The 8,043-nt window shown below is 45.6% G+C and overlaps 1 non-coding gene across 1 annotated transcript; it reads left to right on the top strand.

Annotated features, from left to right (window-relative positions):
- Positions 1-7,602: 7,602 nt before the first annotated feature.
- LOC120859649 lies at positions 7,603-7,708 on the top strand. Its single transcript, XR_005720127.1, has one exon. It is a non-coding gene; the product is annotated as a U6 spliceosomal RNA (small nuclear RNA).
- Positions 7,709-8,043: the final 335 nt, after the last annotated feature.

Below are 8,043 nucleotides of genomic sequence, written 5' to 3'. Positions count from 1 at the left end.
AGTCTTCAAAGGGGAGCCTGCCATGCTCTTACCACCGGCCTATGAGCTGCAACCAGGCATCAGCCTTCCCTTCCCCGGGACCCCACATTTTATTTGTCTGTATCCCCTGAGCCTCAGCTCCACCAGCCCATGGGGAAATGCCTCCAGCTGTGCAGTGGGTGCTGTGACAGACACTCCTAAAGCCACCATCCTCAGGTGCCCTCACGGTGCTGGTCCCCATGCAGAAGGGGGAGATGGTCTCCCCAACTCTGTGCCTCTCCTCATCGCCTGGGTCCTAAATCAGCACTGTCAGCACCCAGAGTCTCAGGAAAGGGCCCTGTCAATTCCTAGAACACCCCAAGCTCACCCCTTGGCCTGGGCAACCTGGTGAAACCTGGGAGCCAGCAGGGACCCCTGTATCCTCCAGGGATACAGCCCACAGGTCTGGTGCCCCATCCACCAAGCTGAATCAGGAAGAGTCACCATACCACTGACTCCCTCCTCTTCCTTTTTACCCTCTCCTGCCACCAAAAAAATCCTCTGTGATGCAAAAACTCAGAGATACTGATGTGTTTGAGAGAAATAGAGAGTACCACCTACATCAGCAGCCAATAAAAGCCCCTCTGGCACACTTGGCAAAAGGGAGGGAGGTCTTTCCTCCACAGTAGAGGGCATTAAATAGGGGCTGCACAGAGTTCAAAGGAATGTTAGCAGAGACATTGCCTGCCTCCGTTCAGCCCCCAGGCCTGTAGGTGGCACAGCAGCACTGTCCTGGAAACATGGAAGCTCCCTGGCAGGGCCAAGAGAGGAGGCACGCAGCCTCTATCCTCAGATTGGGGTTTAGGAGGTGCTGGGAGAAATATCAATAACCTCAGACATGCAGATGACACCACCCTTATGGCAGAAAGTGAAGAGGAACTAAAGAGCCTCTTGATGAAAGTGAAAGAGGAAAGTGAAAAAGTTGGCTTAAAGCTCAACATTTAGAAAACGAACTTCATAGGAAATAGATGGGGAAACAGTAGAAACAGTGTCAGACTTTATTTTTCTGGGCTCCAAAATCACTGCAGATGGTGACTTCAGCCATGAAATTAAAAGACGCTTACTCCTTGGAAGGAAAGTTATGACCAACCTAGACAGCATATTGAAAAGCAGAGACATTACTTTGCCAACAAAGATCCGTCTAGTCAAGACTATGGTTTTTCCTGTGGTCATGTATGGATGTGAGAGTTGGACCATAAAGAAAGCTGAACGACGAAGAATTGATGCTTTTGAACTGTGATGTTGGAGAAGACTCTTGAGAGTCCCTTGGACTGCAAGCAGATCCAACCAGTCCATCCTAAAGGAGATCAGTCCTGGGTGTTCATTGGAAGGACTGATGCTGAGGCTGAAACTCCAATAGTTTGGCCACCTGATGCAGAGAGCTGACTCATTGGAAAAGACCCTGATGCTGGGAAAGATTGAGGGCAGAAGGAGAAGGGGATGACAGAGGATGAGATGGTTGGATGGCATCACCGACTCAATGGACATGGGTTTGGGTGGACTCCGGGAGTTGGTGATGGACAGGGAGGCCTGGCCTGCTGTGGTTCATGGGGTCACAAAGAGTTGGACACGACTGAGCAACTGAACTGAACTGAACTGAGTCTCCAACTCACCCCCTGTTCTCATCTCTGGTCTCCCTCTTCTGTCCCTTTCTCTTCATTCTCATTCTCACTTCCCTCCCTCCTACTCCTTAGCCGCTTGTCCTTGTTCTTCCTCTGTCTTCTTCCTCATTCTATTTTCCCTCCAGTACCACTTTTCTACAGGCTCTTGGCCCCATTCTTAGAGGTTAGTGAGATAAAAAGGTCAAATCATAGTCCTACCCAAAAGTATAGGACTACAATTGGACCCTTTAAATGTTCTGCATTCACCTGTTATGGTAGCCTTGGAGAAAGACATAGCCAGAAAAAAAAAATGAGACCCTTCTGGATCAGTTCAGAAGACAAAGGGCTTCAGAACTCTTGCTGACATCTGCTCGGTGACACAACCGAATTTCTCTAATGGAAAATAAAGCAAAGAATTTTCTATGATGGATTCATCTATTTCTTTTTTAAAATATAATAATGTTCTGTTTTAGTGTTTATCACAGGAAACTCTACTTAATGCACTGTGATGGACTGGATGGGACTCAGGTCAAAAGGGAGGAGATAAACGTATATGTATGGCTGCTTCATTTTGCTGTACAGTAGAAGCTAACACAACATTGTATGGCACCTATACTTTAGAGGTAACAGGAGATGGTACAACTCCTACCTAAACGAGGCATGGGGTGAGGGTCCAGGAAACAGCTACCTAATGGCACCAGTGACTTAGACAAAGCAAAGGGGAAGTGGATAAGAGTATATACATTCCTGTTGATGCCCCACAGCCCCATTCCACCCACACCTTTGGATTAAGCATGATGGATAGGAGAACTACCTTCTGCCAATTAATTCCAGAGTATAATTTGTAGCCTGGGCCCATCCTGGAAGATCCTGGGCTGCTAACAAACCATGACACTGCTTTAATTTCTCCTTTGCCCCCACACTTTATTAAAACCTGGACTGGGTTCTATCAAATATCCCTTCAAGGGAAAAACAGAGAGAGGGAGAGAAATGGAGCAACATTTGTCTCAATGCAATATGAAAGATTAGAGTTTGCTGGATCAAGAGGGAGACGGGAGGGGGGTGGAATTCTTGTGAAACACACGCACGCACAGGGACACACACACACACACAATTTCTCTTTTGCAATGACCTCCTTATGCCCCATCCATCAGCCTGGGGTTGGCTTATTCTAACTAGCAGATTCCTTTATTCTGTATAACAGGCCCATCAGACACAATCTGCATGCCAATTACTGGCACAGACCCCTTGATACCAAAAAATGGAAATTAGCTGTCAAGGAAAGGCTTCAACCGGCCAGGTCTCTTTCTTGCTCTCCATTTCCAGCTCATATACACACTTACTCTGCTCAGCGCCTGGCTCTCACCAGGGAGTCCCCAGTGGAAAAAGTCATCTAAAAAATACAAACATATTTTATTGTTACTAGTATTAGTTGCTGACTTTCTCAGCACAATGCGAAATTCACCAGTGGGCAAAAGCTGCTTAGGGCAGAAATGGGTGAGAGAGGTTGATTTCTGATAATTGCATTTCTTTGGGAGCAGATCAAGGCGTCCCATGAAAGGACATTCAAAGAAGTGTGAGGATAAGGGCAAAAGAAAACAGACAAGGAATGGGATTCTGTAACCAAGATAACAATCAGAACTTTCACACTTAGGAATGGGCCGAGGCAGAGTTGAGGGGACAGAGGTGAGACACGCTCCAGGAACAAGACTGCAAGATTGCTTTGCATCCTAATCAGTTCTCACAAAGCCAGGCTGCATCCAACCTAAAGGGCTTCCTATGGACACAGAAACACTCCACTTGTTTTCAACTCAACCTAAGCATGCTACCCATAAGGTTTCTGCCCTGCTGCTCTCAGAATTTTGAAAAGAGCATATTTGATTATACAATTCCCCTTTTCTTTTTTCCAAAATGAGCCACAGAGGTAGGGAGTTTATTTTCTCCTGTCAAACATCCAGGGTCCACACTGAATTTCCTTTGATGGGGCAAAGGACTCCATATGGATCATTATGACTTCAGAGTGATAACCTGGCACATTCAGGGTATCCCCTTCATTCAGGGCAAGTTCAACCCAATGTTGGGGAGGCCCTTATCCTTAACTTTTTCAGTGAAGATTATCTCTGTATGAACAGTTTTAGTTGCATGGATCCATCCATGCAAACAACAAATTTCTTTTCATTAAATATTTTCTTTAGCACACAATTCAATACTTGCTCAAAATCTGGATTCCTTCCTTGACAAGTGGAAAATATCTTCAGTTCTAAACAAACTGTCTCTTCTTCCCATGCATTCTGGTGGCTAAAATTGTCAGCCAGGGAAGTCTGGAGTTTTTCAGATGAACAATTTTCAGAACATGATGTAAAAAGAACTTAATTTGTCCAACTGAATGCCTACTATGTTCTTGATACCTAAATATGTGACAGAGATTGTGGCAAGAATGAATGAATGCCAGGAGCTAAGCCAGGTATTGCAAAATAGGTGGGTGAATAAGACACAAGCCTTGACCTTGAGGAGCTCAAGGTCAGATCTAGTTGCAATCCTCATCACTCATTTCTCATCCCTGTATGTATTTTGCAGTTGGCATTAATAAACAACTTGCCTTGGCTTCCACTGGAGAATGGCTTATGTATTCCCTCACCCAAATGCTCTTCCCTCAGCTCCCAGTTTTAAGATACTGGGTTTCCAAAAAGTTGTTCCTTTTTCATCACCCATCAAAACAAAAATCAGTTGATTTGGGATCTGGTGACATTCAGTGCTTCTAAGCACTCACTTCTTTCACTTCAAGGATGCTTCAGGAAGCATTCCTAGTTTTCCTCCCGTTTCTCCTTCTCTTCCCCTTTTGAAGATTCTTCTTCTGTTCCTCAAATATTGGTTTTTCTCAGGATCTGACCCATGTTCTCCTCCTTCTCATGTGTTCAGGCTCCAGGACAACAGAGAAGACAAGAAGAGTGAAAGGTGACACCCCAGCTTTCTGACTTGAGCAACTGGACAAACACAGATCATTCTAGTCTTAGAATCTTTGATCTTAAGGAACAGAAATCCATCCAAGTCAAAGAGGAGTGTTTCAGAGAAACAGAAAACTCGCAGGCTTCGGCAAAGGTGAAACCATAGTTGCTGCAAGACACAGACGCTGTTGCCTCTTCCCCATTAGCGGTTCCTCAGTATCTCTACCTTCACCCCCTTCTCATCCTCCAATTAGTCACCTCTGAGTTTCTCCAATCTCTGAATTTCATCTAGTCCTTTATTGCCATACCAGATATAAATCTACCAGTCTTTCCACTCCACTGCCTATCATGAACCAAAACTTGGTATCAGACAGATTTCCCAGAGGGGCATCTGATTGGCCCAACTCCCCATTTCTGCACCAGGCCAGCTGACCAATGAGGTCCCCTTAGATGAGGGGCACACCCCTGAGTCAATCAGCTATGATTGGGGTGGATCAGGGATCTGAGGTCTACCCATCAAGGGCTGTAAGTGGAGGAGGATTCTCTGAGAAGGGAGGTATCCCCACATGTGCTAAATACAGTGGTATCATTTTAAACAGACTGACTACTTCTGCAAATATTCAATATGAAAATGCTAAATGCATTTTTCCATTTTGGAGGAAACAGGTTGAGAAAAACTAGAAGATGAAGCAGAAGTTTCCATTACTTTAGATGGGACAATCTAGAGAGAAGAGAGTTTTGAGAAGTATATTTGTTTCTTATTTCTGCTGTAACAACTTACCACAAACTCAGTGTCTTAAAGCCATGCAAATTTATTCTCTTACAGTCCTAGAGGAAAGAAATCAGAAATGGGTCTTATGGGGCTAAAATTAAGTATTGGCAGAGCTGTGTTACGTTTGAAGGCTCTATGGGATAATCCATTCCTTGCTTTTTCTAGCTACTAGAGGCTGCCTGCATTCCTTGGCTCCTGGCCCAGTATCAATCTGCTCTCTGCTTGGGTCATCACAGCTCCTCCCCAAAGTAGACCCTCCTATATCCCTCTTTTCCTTATAAGGACTCCCGTGATTACGTTGGGCCCACCCAGATAAGCTAGGATAATCTCCCCAACTCAAGATCCTTAATTTAGTCACATCTGCCAAGTCTTTTTTGCCGTATAAGGTAACATAATCACAGATACCAGGGATTAGAACATGAATATCCTTGAACAGTCATTATTCTGTCTACCAAAAGAAGGATATGGTGGTCACACAAGACAAGCCCTGACACTAGCTTAAGGAACAGCCACTGAGTCTCACACAGCCTCATCTGTGTCCTTCAAAAACATCATTTTCACAAAATGGAAGGAATGGAAATTAGATATCAAAAGATTACAAGGGACTTCCCTGGTGGTCTGGGGCTTAAGATTCCGAGCTTCCAATTCCGGGGGCAGGGGTTTGATCACTGGTCAGCAAACTATGTTCCCTCATGATACGTGGCCAAAAAAAAAGCGATTAGAGGCATGCAGGTGGTAAAAACAAGGAAGCAGAAATGCTGACCACTCCTAGGAAAAGTCCAGCAAAGGACGATGAGGAGAGAACTACAGTCAGAGAGAGAATCAGACAGATCATAGGAGCACAAGGAGTGGCAGAATCACTGAGGTATGAAAGTTGGAAGGGAGACCCCACTGCCCTGAGACGGGACGAGGCCTTGAGGTCCCAGGCTTGAAGCTCCCTCTGGGGAAATGCCAAGAAGGAGTCCCAAGAGGAAGAGAAGTTCAACACGACTCAGAGTCTCCAGCTGATGTTAGATGTTGACTCCATCTTCATGATTTTCCCAAGAGCTCCGAGGCCTGGATAAAGAGCAAAAGGCAAAGGTTGGATGGTTTTTCACGGAGGCTCTGGGAAATAAGCAATACTGGTCTGCTAGAGAGACCAACAGCAGAACAACTGAGAAGGCAGAGAAGCCAGGGAAGGCTGGCAGTGGAGAACTGAAGTGGGAGGGGGAGACAGACAGCAGCCTGGGGAACGGCTCCATCTGCACCAGGGAGTGACGGCATGCAGGTCAGAATGAACAGCCAACCTGCGGCCACAGGGGTGTGAGTTAGGACCTGGGGCTGAAGGGTAGAGGTTGTGATTGGATGGGGGCGGGGCTACAGATGAAAAGCATGCATCCCTAACCAGGCCACACCCAAGGCTCACAGAGCTGCACAGATGAGGCTGCCAGCTTTCTTGGATGATCCATTTGGTCACCACAGTCTAAGGAGCCCCTGGCTACCCCAGAAACAAGGAATCAAGGTTATTCCATCAGCTTCTACCAAGAAGTTATTTAGCCCTATATCTTTTGCAGAGCTGCTGCTGCTGCTGCTAAGTCACCTCAGTCGTGTCTGACTCTGTGCGACCCCATAGACGGCAGCCCACCAGGCTCCCCCGTCCCTGGGATTCTCCAAGCAAGAACACTGGAGTGGGTGGGGGACAATTTTATACACAGTCTCCACCTGCCACACAAATCTTTACCCAGGCTTGTCAGATGGACCCTGGCTGAAAGCACATTTCTCCCCCAGAGAAAAGAAATATGTCACTGAAATTATCTTGGGTTCCATAGATGACATTAGTACAGCCAGACTGCAAAGCATCAAGTGCCAATTTACATGGCAGCTTCTGTTGCACTAAATGGAAATCCTACCCTTGTTGTGTCAGTTCTATGGCTGAGAAAACTCCCCAGCCGCAGCCCTGGCACTGGGCTGCACTTGGGCCCAGGGGCCACTTATCTGCCATGTAGGTGGATTCTGCGCTGCTTGGCTCTAGAGGAAAATGCATCTTACATAAGGTGCTGTTCCACAGATAAGTCTGTTGTTAATATGCCTCAGACTGCCTTGGCCGCGGCTATTATCACGGATACATGCAACGTACATCTTTTTTATCGGTATGCATTGTACTTAAGGTAAAAAATAAAATAAAAATAAAAAAGGAAGAGAGACCACAGGATGTCATTTGTTATTTTTTTTTAATGTTTGCTACAGATTCCACTCATACTACATAGTACCCTCAATGAATAAATTGGAATACCATGCTGGCTTCATACACCCAAATTAGAACAATACAGAGACCATTAGCCTGGCCCCCATGCAAGGATGACATGCAAACTCATGTGCCATGGTTTTTTTTAAATAAAAATTTAAAAATTAACTTTTTAAAAAAGAGGGGGGACCTCCCTGGCAGTCTAGTGGTTAAGATTCTATGTTTCCAATGCAGGGCATGCAGGTTTGATCACTGGTTGGGGAACTAAGATCTCACATGCCATATGGTGTGGCCAAGGAATTAAAAACACATAAATAAATTAAAAAAAAACTGGAGCATCAAACATACATTAGTTAAATGTGTGGGTTTTTCAGAATGGACTTTTCCACAGTTCACTGTGATTCAGTGGTCAGTGAGTGAGTGAGAGTCGCTCAGTTGCGTCCGACTCTGCAACCTCATGGACTATAGTCTGCTAGGCTCCTC

Source organism: Oryx dammah, unplaced genomic scaffold (genome assembly GCF_014754425.2).
Source record: "Oryx dammah isolate SB20612 unplaced genomic scaffold, SCBI_Odam_1.1 HiC_scaffold_2, whole genome shotgun sequence".
Lineage (NCBI taxonomy): Eukaryota > Metazoa > Chordata > Mammalia > Artiodactyla > Bovidae > Oryx > Oryx dammah.
This window is presented reverse-complemented; position numbering and strand designations above follow the sequence as displayed.